The following is a 19,842-nucleotide window of genomic DNA, read 5'->3' on the forward strand; positions in this document are numbered from 1 at the left end:
AGAAATTTTAAATTTTCTATATATATTTAAGTAATTATCAAATAATTATTTATTTTTATAAGTGATATGTATGAGTATTTATAAAGAATAATATTAATATTTACTAATAATACATACAACATGAATAATATTTACTAGCGGTAGCTAAAGTGGTAGCGAAGGGTTCAAGTTTGAAAGAGATTCCTTTCCTTTTTTTTTTTTTCGTCCTCTTTTTGCAAGTAACGACCTAGATTACTGTGTGCCCGGAGACCAAATGGGGACCCTACATTTATGGGGCCTCCCATCCCCTACGAAAAGACCTGGATTCCCTTCCGGGTTTTTCTTAATCCTATAATACCCTGGCCAAAACCCACTCTGCCCTCTCGATCTCAGTAAAGAAAACCTGTTTAGTGGATTTCCTACAGATGAAGGTATATATTTATGCATATTTAGTAATCCGAACACGGGAACCTTTTACATGAATACAAATAATTTTAAACGAACAAATTAGCATAGGAAAATTTAACCCATACAAATATATAACATGGCTTAGTAAGAAAACATACAAGCATATAGTTATGTTTAAAATAGACAATTTTATTTAGTATAAAATATTTGAGAGGAAAATTCAAATTTTGAATTAAACAGAATAAGTTAGGTTGTAGAGTTATATTTTTTCAAAAAAATACCTGAAATGGATAGTGTTAATTTTGGTACAGAACTTTTTATTTTTTTCTATTAATCGGTTGGATCTATCTAAGTAAGATCAGAAAAGCGCCTGAAATTGAAAAACGGCATCAAACCCTCCATTCCCGGCCTCCATGGTAGCCTTTCTTATATGACTTTTCAAACGGACAATTGTAGCGAGTAGGTTGGTCAATGTATAACATGTCACAATCTCATAAGAGGAGATCATAACACTAAAAAAAGGCAATCCTACCCCGCCGGACCCGCCCCGTTAAACCCCCGGATTGTGACGGCCCTATATCACTTTTGAAATATTAGCTTAAAACGGGAAGGAGAGACTTAAAGTCTGATTAATATAAAAATAATAATAAAGATAGAGTAATATTTAAAAAGCGCCTGAAATTAAAAAACGGCATCATCTTTATTTAATATTTGAGTTTCTTATCGGTTTAATTAAAATCAATTTAAAACCATGTAGAAGCAATCATATATAAAAATTTAGATAGTTATAAGGAAAATGTATTACAATATTTAACTAATATAATATATGTCATCATAATAATTCTACAACTATTTATTATTCGATAAACGGTGAATAACATTCTGTGTTGAATGAGTACCACACAATAATTTGGTTAAGTAGTACGTAATAAACGTAAACGATAAAGATGAAATTAATCTTCAAATTTATACAAAACTGAACATGACAACGCATTTATGGTGGTCCTAAAACGGTACTAAGCAACTATTTAATTTAATCGAGTAACGGATTATAAATTTTCGTTCAAACAGGTTTCTTTTCAGTTTTTCACCTATAGTCGTAAACGGTGAATCTTATGCACTATTTATCATATAACAAATTAAAGATAATTAAATTATGCGTAGAATAAGTACCATAAAATAATAATTAAGTCAATTGGTATGGTCGTAGAGAATATGCTCTGTTTGTTAATTATTCTAATAGCTGGTGTTTGAAGTCAATATACAACCTGGGCACTGTTTCATAGTAAAGTACAAACTAATACTATTAGTCTTGTAGATTTAACTTAATACAATTACACTGACTTGTACAATAGTAACTTGTACTTTAGTATTTTTTAATTTCTGTAACATCACTAATAGTCATCTCTATCATGGAAAAAATAAGTATTAGTATTATTACGACACTAATTTCTACACTTGTACTATGAACTAATACTACTAGCTTTCATTATGAAACGGGGCCCAGAACAGGTAGTTTACAACCATACAAATTGATCGAATTATTACATTATGGTACTCGTTTTAGGCACAATTTAATATTCTTTAATTTGTTTTATTATAACTTTTAGCTAAGAGCCACTGTTTAGGAGCCACTTATAAACTAAAAAAAAATAGTATGGTCGTTAACTTCCTGCTTCGGTTATTACTTATTTCATCGGCTGTTTTTTTTTTTAAGTCAATATACAACCAGATTAGGTGGTTTACGACCATACCAATTGACCGAATATAACATTATACTATTCGTTTTACGCACAACTTAATGTTCTTTAATTTGTTTTAAAATTGGTTATAGACAATATTTTAAAATGTTATATTAGACGAAATTAGAATACGTTTGTATTTTTAGCAGTATTGATACCTTCCTGACTACCAAACAACAAAACAATTACAAAATTTCAATAAATTCCAATCCCAATTAAATTTATGATGTAGAATATATGTACTCTTGTAATTTTGGTACTCCCGGAGGACAGCTGAGAGAAAAATGACCGTTATGTAAATTATATGATGGTTATATTTAATGTTTTAATTTCACTAGTTAATTTTGTTTTATATAAATTTTATTGTTTTTTATTATTGGTGGCCAGAGCTCAGATTATTTTCTTTTTTTTTTGTAAGTTATATATTTTATGTTCATTTTAGCATCCTTAAATAAAGTGTATTTGACGAGTGAAAGTAAATTGCCGTTATATTTCAAAATAGATACAGAAATTAAAGGTAATATATTCAAGTAATGGACAAGCTAGGATATCATAATTTTCAAATTTGATGTCTCAAGCTACTTAGTAATATTCCGTGAGTGTTTTGAAACAAGTTGAGCTAAAAATACCGATTTTTTTAAAATTTTTATAAACTCTTTAATTCAACTGATCGTATGTTGACAAACAGTGCATTAAAGTTAAAATCGTTCTCTGCATTCAAGACTTTTCCGTATAAATTCGGTAAATACAGTATTAAGTGTCTTACTTATGTATTGCATTTCATTGAAGATATAACATGATCGTGGCATTTGTGATAATAGATCGATTGTATAATCGATGTATATCGACTCATCTCATTGTTATCAGAAGCCGCCGGCTGATAATGAATCTTATTTGTCTCTTTCATCACAACCGCTCGAAAGCAGAAACTTATTCAAAAAAGGAAAATATTTTATCACCTCATCTGGAAGGTTCTTGTAAACAAAGAAAAAAAATAGTAAAAGAGAGGAGTTCATATGCGACAATCATAGGTGAGGTTAATGATTTTGTGCCAGATAGGACATAAAGGAATTCGCTAAACAAATGTTTTTCGTAACTGAATATATCACTTTTCAAATTTGAAATAAACGCAATCCTTCCCCGCCAGACCCGCCCCACTAAGACCCCCGGGTCTTATTTCACGACTAAGACGGTCCTATATCACTTTTGAAATATTAGCTTAAAACGTGTTTTCTTTGTGTCATGATCTCCTCTTGTGAGATTGTGACATGTCGTACATCGACCAACATACTCACTATAATTGTCTGTTTGAGAAGTAAGGATACCATGGAGGGCGGGAGTGGACACTTTTATTAAAAACTTTTAATTTAGATGTTATTATTCACAGTAAATAGGGAAAATGTAACAGACTAAATCCAAATTGAATATATTAGCAATAATTTAAATTTATTCTGCATGTTCTTTACATTTTAACTTTTTTTTTATACATTAGAGAGAAATTGTTAGGTCAGCGAATGTCATTATTTTTGTTATTAATTTTACTTTCCTCTTTTATTAAAAATTATTTTTATTTATTTATTTTCTCTTATTTTTTTAAATTATAATTTTGTATATAGTCAGGGGTGTCTTTTGCACGAGACCATAATAAAAACAAATGTAACGTTTATATCAACCGTGCAAGAGCCAACAGGCCGATCTGGTATAGAATAAATAAATAATAATAAAAAAATTATTTTTTAGATTTTATGAACGCTAAAACGACGGTCAAAGAAATACATTCATTAAACAATAAAATCCCTTAATAAGTTTGTAAAAACTCTAATAATCAGGTTGATATTTTTTTTCTAAAAGATAATTAGTCTAAATTTATTATTTATCATAACTATTATTGTTGGTTATAGGAAGGCGTGAGTGCTATCTGTAAAACTGTCCCTGGGGCCCTTATTGATGAAAGCAGGAATGCAGGGTTCAGCTGCTGAAAGGAGTCTTGTTATTGGCTAGGGCAATCCCCTCCTGCGTCTTCGACAATGGCCTGCCTATCCCTACTGGCATTTCCCTATCAAACCGTTTAGGGTAATTGGAAAGTCGGAGAAGGATTTCCTGAAATACTGATGTATTTTTCTTTATTGTAGAAAAATGCATTCTAAACAGAAAATTTGATGACATGTATGTTGTTGAGTTATAAAGTTTGTTTTATAAATTAAAACGCTTCAAATTATTACACAGTTACTAAGTGTATTATTACTAGAATTGATAATTTATATCAGTAAAAAAGATACAATAAAATGTGTGGTGTGTTAACTCATACGATTTTTCTCTTCGGTTTGAGAGCGAAGTCCTGTATACAGTTTGCAGTATCTTTGCAAATAGTGGTCCAATTAAGATCTTTGTTGGTGGTTATATTATCAAGAATGAGCTAGGACAAGGACCTATATTTTTCTTGGAGATGTGTAATTTAAAGTTAAAACGAAAATTAATAAAAAAAGGCAAGGAATTTTCGTAAGTATCTACTCTAAAACTTTTAATTCAGTATAATACGCCTTTACTAGTAATAGTTGGGTATTGATTATTTTTTGTTTCAAAAGAATATTATTACCTTCTAAATAGCAGATACAATTTATTTATTATCATTTGAATTTAATTTATTTATTTTTGGTAAAGTGCATGGCATGCTTGACTCTTAGTAGGCACATACAGTGCACATTTCCGAACGCTCGCTCACACATATGCTGGGATACCTCATCTTCTGAATACCATCGGATTGGATTCCCTATGTATGAATGCGAACAGGGGGAAGTGCATTCTATTTTATCACCTAACTGCATAAATGGCATGCTTGACAATCAAACCCGCTTAAACTAAAGGATGGATCATTGTGTCCAACTTGAGGAACAGTATAAGATTGGTTCTTCTGTTGTTCAGGTTTCGCTACAGAAAAGGAAGAGCTAGACTTGAAATTTGGAAAGAAATCATTCTCGGAGTGATGCAGCATTTACTCTTTTAATCCACGAAGTAATGCTTGACAGCACCACGGGGTGCTAATGAAGAAGGGAGGTGTTTTTTTTCTGAGTAGGAATCTCGCACTGTTGTGTGACATTTTGTTTGTTGACACGCGACTAATAAGTAGTCGCTAATTGCTAGTCAAAAGTGGCACATTTTAGATATTTAATAATTTAAAATATATATGTATATAATTTCGCAATCTACTATGTAGTATATAAAACTTTTAAAAAAAGATAGTGATACTACTTTGCGTGAATTATTATATTTAGGAAACAAAAGTAAATGGATTTCATTTAAAGCAAAAGTAATTCCGTAGTTTAAATAATAATGCTTTTAAAATATTTCAAAACTACTAACATTTTAAATTACATACAAGTCGATTCGTAAGATTCTATGTTCGTCAATTAACTTGGTTATTTATTTCATTTTTTTTATTGGTTCAGGTGACATGCTTATGTATGTGGATAATATTTAATTTTTGTATTATGAGTATAATCCGTGATTAAATTTCCTTAAATTAGGATTTAAGTGTTGTAAGGAATTCCAACGTCTTTTCAAATATTTACACTGTATAATTTTTTAAAAAATTTGGGAACTAGTTCTATTTGAATAAGACATATACAAATGTCTTCGGGAAAACTGTACACTTATGTTTAAATGGAATGTTCTTTCTATAGACTACATTGAAGCGATTCTGTAGCTTTTACTTCTCTTGATGCTTGAATTGGCACAACTTGGACTTAGAATACACATAAAAGATTGATAGCTTTGTCTTGGATTCTTTCAGTAATTCATAATTTCGTTCTCTGTTATAAAACTTAATAAACACCAATATGACAATTTTATAAATTAATACATTCATATATCCACATACCTATAACTGTCAGATTAATTCTCGAGAATCGGGTTTGTGCTATACTGAAGTCCACTCTGCATCTGAAACATTAAAAAAAATACGTTTAATATTGAATATATTAAAAATAGAACATGTTAATCTCTATTCAATTTGTTTAACCACAAAGTTGAATGTAGTTATTCCAAAATTTGATATAATACGTGGGTTGCCATTTATGTTTTCTACCGTCACCAGGGGTCTCATTGACGTCATAGTCACGAATGAATGGTTCGTAGCGATTGGCACTTAAGAACAGGAGTAATTCGATAAGGTCACTGAGTCAGTTATTTCAGTCAATGGGAGGTGTTAGGGCCCACTTGAAGAGAATTCCCAAATTGCAGTGGGTCCCATTACAATCTGCCTTAATCTGGAGAGCATAATTTGGAATAACTACGGCCAGATAGCAGCTGCTTCCAGCCCTCTGCAAATTGCAAGGGGTCGGCGGAAACAAGGCCAATGCGATAGAAATTTAGTTGGCAACCTTCGTCTATTTGCGTCCCGCATTAGGAGCAAAATTGGAACATCTTTAAAAAAATAAAATAAAAAAATATAATTAAACCTATTTCAATTTACATAACAATAGTATCTTCTAACAAAACCTTTTTTGGATCATGTTTAACACCTCATTAACGATGGAATAATTTAATTTAACAATTATAAAAATAATTATTGGTCAAGGTTATGTAGTGCTTGTTGTAAGTACCTAAAAGTAATCGATCATTTGTTGTATTTTCTACTTTCTTTTTTCTAGAAACCAGTAAATTTTTAAATTATAATTTTCCAAAGACTAATTTTATGAAAATATAACAACTATTGACTATTTTCATGCCTAGCGTAGGTATTAGGGACTGGTTAGGCCAGTAAGACGCAATACAGCTTTGCTACGATTTCACTAAAGATGACCTTAAATTCATTAGCCGAAACCTTGGATGGTTTAATTTTTTTTAAATATTTCTTACGAGTTGTTTTTACTTAGATCTGTTTTCACATAAATCAAACCAGACAGATAATTTAATATTGTCATATTCAAGCATCGAAACTTCCTCTAATCTATCGATAAAATATAATGTGCAACGTTTTAATTTAAAAAAACAAAATCTTATACATAAATTATTATGATGGTGTTTAGCAACTGATTGGACAATTCTTCCAATTTAAAATAATATAAAGATTCAGAAATAGAATGTGTTTTTTTTTTTAAACAGAGAGTTCCTGTTCTTATGTGACTATCTATAGAATAGCAAAAATTATTTCTATAAAATATTATTTTTAAATTTAGATTAGAAAAAAATCTTTAATTTAATATAATGAACTAGAAGGCCGCAATCAAATAAATAAAAAAAGATGTGTTAAGTAAATTATTCATTTTTCTTCGAACCATAAAAAAAAATTGAAAGTATTGCGAAAAATGGAATAACTAGAGCTTGAAAAGGAAAAGTAAATATAAACCAATTTTTTTTTTATTTTGAATGTGCTCAATAATTCTTTAAAAACCAGAAACAAATATAATTATTTACAGCCTTAAATATTTTAGTTTTATGTTTTTGATGGGTATATTAAAGTCATAGGCTAAACACGATATTGAACTAACTGTAATCATTTTTATATTGCACCAAATTAACTCCATAATTGACGAAATTATGAAATTAAACCATAAACATTTACAATTAAAATAAAATTTTGTTTGTTTTTCTTTTTTTGATTGGTATGATTTCTTTATATTTTAAACCGTTTATAAATGAGTGCAGTTTTATGTGGTTGAATTTAATTTTGTAAACTCTTCAATCCCATATCACAGCCATCGAAGAATGGTGTCGTAATTGGAGGATTAAAATAAATTCCAACAAATCCCATCAAATTACCCTTACCCTACGTCATAAACCTACTGACTTCCCTACAGTATACTTCAATAATGTTGCCCTTACCCCTGTCGAAGAGATCCGCTACCTTGGACTACATCAGGACAAACGACTAACTTGGAATCCTCACACAAGACAGGGAACTGCACGTCGGTTTCGACTATTACAGCACTTACTAGACATACGGTCTAAACTTCCAACACATTACAAAAGACTGATCTACATGACTGTAATAAGGCCAATCTGGACATATGGATTGCGCTTTGGGGCTCCATTAAACCTTCGAATTCCTCTCGTATTCAATCCTTACAATCCAAAATCCTTCGTAAAATCCTCAATACTCCTTACTTTGTCACAAATAAAATCATACATAAAGACCTTAATGTTCCCTATGTAACCGATCTAGCCCGAACCAGATATCACTCCTTCCATTATAAACTCCCTCCCTAATCACTCAAACCCCCTAGTTTCTAACCTTGCATCCTCTTCCATTCCTGACAATCCTTAGAGGCGCCTGAAAAGAAGATGGTCACGAGACCAGCTAATGTAAAATATCATTAGAGTGCTACCAATGGGTAGTTTCTCTACACGCCTGTAACACTCCAATTTAACTTAGATCAGATTTACTAAATGTACTATAGTGTAAAGTTGTAAATAGCAATAAATAAATATTTAAAAAAAAGTTTATAAATGAGTACAGTTTTATATGGTTGAATTTAATTTTTTTTTATAACTTGAAAATTGTAATTTAATAAATTTTAATGTTTGATTTTGATTTAATAATAGTAATCAGAAAAAAAGAAACACGAAGATTTTGGAAAATAATTGCATATGTGTGAGTGCATAGAAAAAGAAGTTATTAAAATGCCTTTTACTTAAATTATTTAAAATATACTCTAGATAATATAGTCACCAAATGTGTTTGGATAGATTGAATAAAACTGCTACTCTCAAGAATTCACCAGTCCATCGCATTTTACTTTCTCTAGTAAGTCTTCGCATTTTTTTCCGAATAAACACAAGTCCGTAATGCCATAAGCACACCACTATCATCATCATAAAACAAGTCTGTATTCTTTAATAATGGCGCTATTGTTTTATTTATAACGGTTGAAAACGAAATACATCGCCTCAAGGCTGCGTCTCGTTGTTTATCTCAGTTAGTTATGTAAACGACGTAGGGAGCTGACGGGAATACATCATTCTCCGGAGGAAAGTACTTTGGGAATGGAAGAAAAGGGTCTCTATTGAATATCAATCGTCGGAGGCTGGGGTCTCCGCAGCTGTGTTAGGCAAACGCACTTTACGGCTGATGTTCCGAACCCGTTCAACAGGAACTCAAGTATTGGAAATCGTTTCTTTTTTTAAAGTGTAAACGTTAGCTGGAGCAAAAGATATACAGTCAATTTGGGTATTTTCTTAGTTGAGACAAACTGTAAAAGATGGTAAAAACTTGGATTGCAAATGTTCCTAATACATCAGGCTGGTCCAACTTACAAAACCTCAAAGATTAAAATTAAAAACTTGAACGAGGTTATATATAATAATTATATACTTAAACTTTAAATGATCAAAAAAGATAGCATGTGAGGTAAAGTTATTAATAGAACCAGAAGTAGTGATATTTATTTTTATTGGCCAACTATTTTTTCTACATAAATAAGGAAAATATAAAGAAAAAATGCTGGAAGACTGCAGATTGACTGTGTGTATCAATAAATGAAATATAGTCCGGGTGCGGACAAATTAAACTCAAATAGTAATATTATGTACTATTTTTATTTGAGCCAACGTTTCGCCCCACGTCAGGGCTGTTTTGACGGAAGTCAAAGTCAAAGCCGGTCAATGGTTCAGTCAGAGTGGTCACTCTGACTTTGACTTCCGTCAAAACAGCCCTGACGAAGTCCTGCTACGTGGGGCGAAACGTTGGCTCAAATATAAATACTACAGAATATTACTATTTGAGTTTAATTTGACCGCACCCGGACCATATTTCATTTATTATAAAGAAAAAATATTTTTATCATTTATCAATCAATACAAATATTCAATGACAATCAAAATATGTATTTAATTGACCTTGTAGTCGACAAGCAAGAACGAATATCCACCTCTAATACTATTGTAGCTCACTTCATCGGATGAAGTTATGACTCATCAGAAAGTTCGTTTATATTTTGGATATTTCTAAACTTCATCAACACACTTTCACATAGGTACGTGCTTCCAAACATTGATGAAGTTTTTATTCCTAAATTTCACAATTTGGGCTATTGAGAACTATAGATCACTAATTTTAACTAACTTGTGAACCATCATATTTGGTGTAAATTTTTTTTATATTAAATTATAAAATCTCTTTTAAATGGAAGGCGTAAGTTAAACAACCCGGTTATACATGATAAGTAAAAGATCAATTATATTTTTCATTAACTGAACACCATCTGAAATTTTTTTCAAAAAAAGAAAAACAATAAAAAAAAGTTATTAAACGGAAAGTGTGTTGGCTGTTCATCATATACAAAAAAATAATACTCAGTCATTTATTCTCATTTTTTGTTTTCAGTAAAAGGCATAATAAACATTTTACCCGTAACATCAGCTGCACAATCATCATTAAAGAAAGTAACAACGGAGGCGCTAACAACATATTATTGAGGTTACTAACCCATAAAATTAAATTAAAAAATCACTGATATAACGTTCATTAACCTCTTTTCTTTTAGACATTTTCAAGAAACAGGATCGGTACGACTACTGTTTGGTCTAAATGATGATAAAGTTATATGTTTTTAAACATTTTTTATATTTTGCCCTCCTAATTTATTTGTTAAAATATCGCGTTTTCACACATATTTTTTCTCCCCATATATGTTACTTCAGGCCTATGGGTCAAAATGAAAATGTGATTTAAGGATCTTAAAATAAGAAAAAATTCTCTGTGATGAGATGTCCGTTAACGCTGAGATGTTCACTTCAAAAGATCTTCATTGTTATGAATTATTTAATATATATTAAATAAATTAATATTAGTTTCATTTTCATTCTTAATTAATGAAATGTGAACATTAACATTTATATTAAATGTAGTTCAAAGTGATTGCTTTGAGCATTAGGACAAGCTCGCTTTCTTCCACAGCAAAAACTATGCAACTTCGGTTAATAATCTTGATTCTTAATAAAGAAGGATAATGCAAACTTGCAAAACAATCACTCTTATCCGGTGCCGTCCAGCCATTGCAGCTTTGGAGGAAAGATACCAAGCCTGTTTTAATGATCAAGGTAATCGCTTTCGACATAGAATATGAATGTTAGTATTCACATTTCATTGATAAGTAGTTAGAATTCCAGTTAATGTATTTATTATGACCTAGTTAATTCATAAAAATGAAAATCTTGAAGTAAACAAAACATTAATGGACATATCTTCATAGAGATTATTTTATTAATTTATTATTTTTTGTTGGAATCCTTTATTCATATTTTCAGTTAGGAAACTTAGCTATGAAATACCTTGTAAGCATAGTACAAGAAATGCAGCTGAAAAAGAAATATGTAATAAACAAAATGTCGTTCAAAGATAGATTTCACGTCTGTTTCATTTCTTGATTGGTTATTGACTTTCAAGGTCTAACCTCAACTTAATATAAGAACAAGGGATAGCAGATTAAAAAAAAGTAACCTATGTATACAAATTAATTGATTATATCCGTATCAAATAAAAAATATAACGAACTTTGATGAGAGTTTAACACAAATTAAATACTTCAAATATCAACAGTAAATGAGATACAAGTCAACAAGTGACCTTTATTTGATTCAATTTGTTAACAGTATAAAAAATGACTGGAATCTCTTTTAAAGTTGTAGCTAGTAGTTCCCATTAGTGCTAGTAGTTGCTGGCACGTGTCTGTAGTTCCAGCATAGTTTGGAATAGGGGATGGGTGTCTTCTTCGGAATGAAAATGGCATGTGCCGAGAACTCTCAGCTTACTGTTTAAGAGAAAATAGACATTTGGAAATATGAACATTTTAAGCCCTAATTTCATAAATAATTTTGCATAATTCAAAACAACGTAATATACATTCTTTTCCGTATACTACTGTTTAGTCAACGTAACACTGTCCAGTCAATATAATACTGTTCGGTCAAGATAATACTGCTCAGTCAATATAATACTGTGTGGTCAATATACCGCTTGAGGTCTGACAAAAAAAAATGACGGCGTTAAAAGAAAATATTTTATGAAATTGGATGACTTAAAATTTGTCAAAATATTGCAATTATTTTATTTTATTATTTTTTTTTTATATAAAGTTTTAGTATAGGTTCTATTGAATATATTTCTGTTACTGCGGGAATGACATTTTTCTTCATTAGAATCAGAAGAGTTGTAACTATTAGTTTTATTATTATAACTATGTATATAACAGCAATGGAACTAGTTTAAGAATGCATAAAACCACATTAAATTAATGAAAAACAATTTGTTTTCTTAAAATTAAGATTTTCATGTATTATATTTCAGTATCTTATTGGTCTTTTTTTCGGGGGAGGGGAGCTTTTTTGTACTAATTTTTAAAGCATTATTCATTTAAATATTTCCTAAATGCCACTGTGATTACCCGTGTATGCTAACGTTGTAATTAATTAAATTACGTTTTTATTTATACATAAGAAGTGTATTATAGTATTTTGGGTAGAAGGTAGAATTTCACATGATTTTTTCAAAAAACTAGAGGAAATTTTTAGCTTATTCTGTAACTGACAGCTTGATTAGTAAGGACTTCAATATTGTTAGAGAAGGAGGTTTAAAATTTTTAGTCCACAAGGAGAAATAATTCATAATTCACTTGATTTTAGAGACAACTTGTCAAGTTTACTATGTTCCAATATAGAATTTTGTTATTTTTGAGTTGTAATTAAACCTCTGTAGAGCGACGAAGCTCATTATGGCTTTTATCTTTATTTCTTATTCAATAATGTTTTATGATAAAAATATCATTAAAAACTTCAAGTAGTTTTGGAATACAACTTAATTAAAAAAAAAATAGGTGTTTATTTATTGAAAAGATATAAAAGTGTCCCAGAGTGACTGGTTCAGAGAACGTTCTTGGTTGAATTCCCTCTGCGTCAGTCAATAGTTCTTTTGCGGCGACTTCTAGATATGAATCTTGATTTATATAGATATGAATCTTGAGTTAGCGCTTTGGAGGTTTACGTGAATGCAAAGGGAATCTTGAGCGAACAAAAATTTAGATCGAATATATATATATATAATTTAAAATGACTAAAGATCAGAATTAATAAGATATAATGAAGTTATTGTTATTCGGCTTGCCGTAGGTTTTGCAACAGAAAATCTTTTTTATTTTTTTTTAAATTTTCGCTAAATTCAATTCATGTCAATGTACGTTATAAGTCATTAAATAACGGTTCTTCCGAACTTGTATTTGTCGACTTAGCATTTGTTAACAGTTTATGCCAAGAATTTAGCATATTTATTTAAATTACCTACAACGACTGCATACAAAGAATGGTTTAGCCATTCTAGCGGACATCTTGTCATAATACAAACTTAAGCAGGTCCTATAAACTGAAACTACTATAAACTCAAACTCGATGATGGGTCAATAGTTTATGACCGGTCAGATTCCATAAAATAATTAACTAACTTGAATGAGGTTTCACTACTAGCTGAAATTGGTTAGAAATTAATCATTTTCAAAGTTCCGAGGCAATTTGAGACTTGAAGACGTTGATGTTCTCTGTTTGGGGTAGACAGTAAATTTGTGTGACAGTAAAATTTACAATGAATTCTCTGGTTGAATTGATTCCGATCAGTGAATACCTGATGATTCTCGATAAATTTTAAATCAAAGTATTGTGAAATCATATTAGATGCTTCTATACATAGAAGGGACATGGTTTTTATAGAAGCAACTAGAAAAGAAACATTTCAAGTCTGTAGGAGCTATAACAAAAATATAGAAATAAATTATTGTCATTATTATTTACAATACTCGGAATATGTACAATAGAGCCAACTCCTAGTGAAAGCATTCATACTCAATTAGTTTCCCCAACTTTGTATTGGTGTATCTACTAACAAATTAGAATATGAGTAAAAATTGTAGATTTAAATTATAATTTCTGACTAGCATTGTTTAAAAATAGGTTTTTAATTCACACTTATTTGATAAAAGCAGTTTCTGTTTATCATATTGCTTAATTATATTTTCTTAAAGAAAAACTGAATTTGAATATTAAATTAATAGATGAGATACCAGTGATGCGGCGAGAGGGATGCGCTGGGATCTCTTGAGCTCTGCTCTACCCCTCACACGTGGGGGATAGAGTGGGCTCAGGGATCCTCAGGTCGATTCTGTAAATATTGTATATATTATTTTATCATTATGTTATTTTATTTATTTATTTTTCATACAGATAGTCTGATTATGTTCATTTGTCTATATTTTAAGAGAGTTTTTTTTTTATTTTATTTTATTTATTTATTTTTTTTTTATTTTAGTATGTATGAGATCATTCATCAATATTACCTATTGCCCACAACTGTGTGGCAGATTGTAATATCTATCAATAAATAAATCTATCTATCAAAAAAAAAAATAGATGAGATTCACATAAGATAGTTTAAACTTATTCATCAACAGGTTTCTGTACAACGGGGTCTTAGTAATTTCTTTCTAAAAAAAATATATGAATTTAGGTTCAATATTCAATTTAAAAACTATTCTACTCTTTATTAAATTTAGTTATAACAAATTTAATGGATGCTGATTTTTTTAAAATTAATTCGTTTCACTAAAACCTATATAAATTAATATGATTTTTTTTCAAATTTTATCGGTAATAGAAATAAAAATCGAAATTCTTGACTTCGTAACCCGTTTGTGAACTAAAGCTATAATAAAATTAATACTGCGTTCTGATCTAGTTACACTGTTAGGATCCTGGGTAATGTATACAAAAAGAATCATAGGATTAGGGTTAATGTTTGCTGAAATATTTTATGTCTAGTTCCCTTCTTGACATTAATTAATTTCCGAAGTTCCAAACCACCGTTCACAATTTCTGAATTGATCCAAAGAATTACATTAAATCTTTATTTGATCCTTAAAATTATAAATAAAATTGTCGGATTTACATGATCCGAAATTTCCGGCTCCTTTTCTATTTGGTTCTATTGGTTCTGTACGGTTCTTCCGAACATGTATTTGTCGACTTAGTATTTGTTAACAGTTCATACCAAGATTTATACATATTTATTTAAATTATCTTACAAAAGTATCGGATTTACATAATCCGAAATTTGCAGCTCCTTTTCTATTTTGTATAAAATCGGGGGTCAGGGGTCTAATTTTCCGACACCCTACGTAACAGGGCGTACCATAAAAACCCGACGACGCTGCGATTGCAATGGCGCCCCAGCCTATACACCATGGACCACGTCTACCATCACGCCAGAGTCCAGGACATGCTGGCCAGCCTCCGAAGGAGAAGCAACCTATTTCGTGAACACAGGACGAAGCGGCTAGAAGACGTAACCAGATAAGTTAATTTCCTAATATATGAGGCCTCATGATCTGTCCCTATGTTAACTAATCCAATAATTATTTAAACAAACAACTACTAACTCGATTGCCACCTCAGGGATTTTACATAGCCTTTAAAAGAAATATATAGGTTGATTAATAAAAGTCTCACAATTTTCAACCCCCTTTGTTTCACACACTAATTATATACAATTCTAAAATACAATCTGGTTACCTGAAGTACAGCGCGGACATGTCCCGATGTATACAAAAGGGGTATTCATGATGTTGTGTTAAATGTTAAATGTTTTACCATGTTAAATGTTATAACTATAAGATTGTGAGCAGCCCTATTTGAAGTCATGTTAAACGTTAAATCCATAAGAGCCCCTAGCGGATTTTCTCAGCAACTTGTTGTATAAGCCATTATGTTTATAACCTTCCTTCCAGACCCTCATGTTATTGTTTACTTCAGTTTTGATTTAAGTAATTAATTACAACATGCCTAGAGTGAGTGAAAAGTGGAATTTGTGAATTTGGAATAAGAATAATTACATGGTTCATATAGTGAGATTTTTATCTGGCGAGCGTTTACAAATTTTCAGATAGTAGAATGAAATTACATTGTTTTTTTTTACTGTTTTTTTTCTCAAATGTATCATTAAAATTATCCATTCTGGTTTAATAACAGGGATATGAATACCACAAACACACGAAAGAACTGAACTGTCACAACAAAAATGGCGGCGATCTCAACTGGTCCTATTGTGTGACGTCATTCTCCATTTAACAGATCAAGTAACAGACTCTCAGCCATATTAAATGTTATTTCGTTTTACCACGGCAAAAGAAGGCAATTTTTTTCGATTTAACATGAGTTTTTCCATTTAACACGCTTTAACATGTTAAACCAAAGATCATGAATACCCCTGGTAAAAGAAGGCAATTTTTTTCGATTTAACATGAGTTTTTCCATTTAACACGCTTTAACATGTTAAACCAAAGATCATGAATACCCCTAATAAGTGTTCAACAGTTTCAAGATAAAAATGTAATTATTATTCGGCGCTAAATAATTTATTTAATGAGTGCATTATCACTCTTATACAGTATATGTATTATAGTTATAAAATAACAGCAGTTCTATTTCAACATTGTTGACCGATGTTTCAGCCAGTTTTGAGAGAAACCCCTTGTTTAAGGAGGGGAAAATAAGACAGTTTCTAATCTTCCGGTGGTCAGATGACTCCCTTATAACAGGGTGAGGAATAATCGAGCAGAAAATTTGATTCTTTTTCTCCCCTCGCTAGGTCTAGTCCCGCTTTCAACGTTTCAATTCAGTCGACCGTGATAGCCAAACTGTCTGTATGTTTCCTATATCAATTCATTAATGCTTAGTTATATAATTAATATTAAATAACAAAGAATTAAATATTTATGAATTTTAATTTTTTCATTTGTACTAACTTTGTATAAAAGGAAAAAATAAAAATCCCATAGCAAATTGGGTTATTGAGTCAATTTTGCCGGCTAACATGTATTTGCTTAAATTTAAATTTATTGGTTATTTCTTCAGTGATATTACTTGAAATTTAATTTTATATCGATCTATTCTATAGAAATGACCAATAGATAATTCTAAAGCTTATTTACATATAAAATATGTGAAAGTACACATAGGGGTATAATTGTCACCAACTTCTTATTTCCAAATTAGATTCTTAATTTTTTATTCTATAATTCGATTTTAAGTTATATTTCATCAAGATCCGAAACTTGTTTTGATCAAAATTATTATTTTACACAGATAGCTGAATATAGAAAGTTTGGTTATTTTAGTTTTTTTTTTAATTTTTAGGTAAATAAAAAATTAATAAAAGTTTTTAATTAAAGGTTCTATGCAGACGTTTTTATTTCTAATGCAGAATATTCGTTGATCAATGAAAAAATGTTGAAATCAAGGTTGCTGAAATTATATATCTTTATTTTCATACTTATTTGAAATTTTCTTAGTTAAGTTCATGGAATGAAGTGTTTTTATGTCAATTTTATTTTTTTTTATGACTAAGAAACGTGGAATTAAGACATTTTTATTTTATAAAATTATTTTTTAGAATATTATTGACTTAAGTATTGGTAACCTGACCCTGTAATTTTTCCAGACATCAATTGAAAAATGAATGAAGTTTACAAGGATTATGTACTAAAAAATAACAAGCCCGAAATTCACCAGTCGCCTAATTGTTCTTTCAGCCATAAATTACAAACAAATTTGTATCCGACTGCAGTGAACCCAAAAGGAGCGTAAGGTGTTACCTAACAAGCTCGTATAGCATTGTAACAATTTTTAAACAAAAGGGTACACCGATTTTCATATTCGATGGCTCAGATTATTCACTTAGATCTCGTGATTCTTTTGAAACAATTTGAAACATCAAATTTTGAAAAATATCATTGCGTAATTTGTTCAAACCTAACCTAACTACACACTATCTACAATTCTGACCTGGTACTTATTATCAGAGACGTTGTTTTATTACCAAAGTATTCATAATCCTTTCGATACGATACTTTAACTATCGATATCCGATGCACATCCAAACAAAGTTTAGTCAAAGGTAATCAATTAAATTATAAAATGCCCACACACCTTAAAAATTAAAAACGTTAAAATACAAATTATAATCCTACCTTATAACCCTATTTCTTCTATGAGATAGGATGTTATTGTATTTCTCTTTCAGTATATTAGTGGATTGTTAGTGATGTTGTCTATAAAAAATTATGAAAAATGGTTTAGTAGTGGGGTGGCTTCCACGGCGCAGACCCATGTTACTGTTATCCATGTTCTATGTTACTGTTATCCTGTTATGCCTTTGTACATGTAAACATAGAGAGTCTCGAGTTTTCTTCTGATGTGAAAGGCCTCCAACAACTACACCAAGTTTCAATATTTTTTATAGACAGCATCACTAACAATCCACTAATATGTTTAAGGATGTATAAAATAACATTCCATCTCTTAAAGCAATAGGATAGCGTTATTTCCGTAGCCGTTTTTTTTAATTAATATTATTTATTATGAAAAAATGTTAATAGGTTGCACTCTCCTGATTATATCTGATCTTATATTCATATAGGTATAAGTCTTATATGCATCATAAGTACTTCATATTTTGTTGCAGAAACTGCTGATATCAATATTCTAATACACTAATATCTTTAACAAGATTATATCAACGGACACTAAAAACCGCTACTAGAAGTTATAAACAGTTCATAAATGAAAACTTGCCTTGGTTACCTCCAATCTTATATCATCAGGCTCAAAATCTTAATGGGATAGGTACCTAAGCGAGTTCGAAATGAACAGATTTTGTTCTTAGCCCTAAATGAATTTCGTATCCTAGACCCTTAGATCCTTTTGGGAAACCAAAGCTTCATTAAGATCCCTCTGATAGGGAATGAATAAGTAGCTTATCATGAAGGGTAAGCTCTGAAGGAAGGTTTTTCAGAAAAAGAAACATTTTATAATTAGATTTATTTTTTTGTTAACTATATAATGTTATTTAATTTTTTAAAAAAAGGTAGACATTTTTAACTTAATGCGATAATGTAAAGTTGAAAAAACATTTTTTCATCCGTTAAATTGACTGCCATAGTAGAGACCAGAGTAAGCAACCTTTTTGTGAAATACAGCTGCTATAAAGTTTTAAGGAATGCCAATAATTTGTACTGGAATTCACGATACAATTTTTTAAAAGGCCTGAGTAACTTTCCCACAGGCTTCCCTTATGTTGTGTAAGGAAAAAAGAATGACGAGAAAAAAATAAAACATCACCTGAACGCTCTAGGTGATCTATTCTCTGGAAAAAATATCAGGGAAAAGTGGTCTCTCTATAAGGGAGACTTTTTTGTATAAAAAAAGGCTCTACTTTCAGAACAGATACAAAAAGATTTTGTGAAAACCTCGTCCTTTTTATGTTTTTATTACATACATATTTACCTATCAACGGTTGGATGCTTTTTCACCATCTTCACTAGTCATATTGTTCATTTGATTTTTATCTACAGTAAAATACTTCGTCATAAACTAAAATATTTCATAATATGCACTATTTGGGTATTGCATTTTCCCTACATAATCAAGTTATATAAAAAAGGAAACATTATTGTGATTGTTTCGCTTAATCTAGTATGTAGAGTACATTATGAAATATTTTAATTTCAGACGAAGTATTCAGCTATGGATAAAATCAAATGTACCATGTAACTAATGAAAAACTGGTTCATTCTGAAAACGGTAGGTTTTCGAAACTTCGATAAAAAAAAAATGTATATTATACAAAAGGAAGTGCTTTTCACAAACCTACATAACATAAAACAAATACTTTCTAATA

At 30.3% G+C, this 19,842-nt stretch overlaps 1 long non-coding RNA gene across 1 annotated transcript in view; it reads right to left on the minus strand.

The window, feature by feature from the left end:
• Positions 1 to 6,074, minus strand: part of LOC136795856 (uncharacterized) — a 258,646-nt gene extending 252,572 nt beyond the window's left edge. Inside the window, exon 1 of the long non-coding RNA XR_010843538.1 lies at positions 6,007 to 6,074. This is a non-coding gene — a long non-coding RNA (uncharacterized lncRNA). The remainder of the gene's footprint in view (positions 1 to 6,006) is intronic.
• Between the last annotated feature and the right edge of the window lie 13,768 nt (positions 6,075 to 19,842).

This window comes from Halyomorpha halys, unplaced genomic scaffold, assembly GCF_000696795.3.
Source record: "Halyomorpha halys isolate HHAL.00 unplaced genomic scaffold, Hhal_1.1 Scaffold1140.1, whole genome shotgun sequence".
Lineage (NCBI taxonomy): Eukaryota > Metazoa > Arthropoda > Insecta > Hemiptera > Pentatomidae > Halyomorpha > Halyomorpha halys.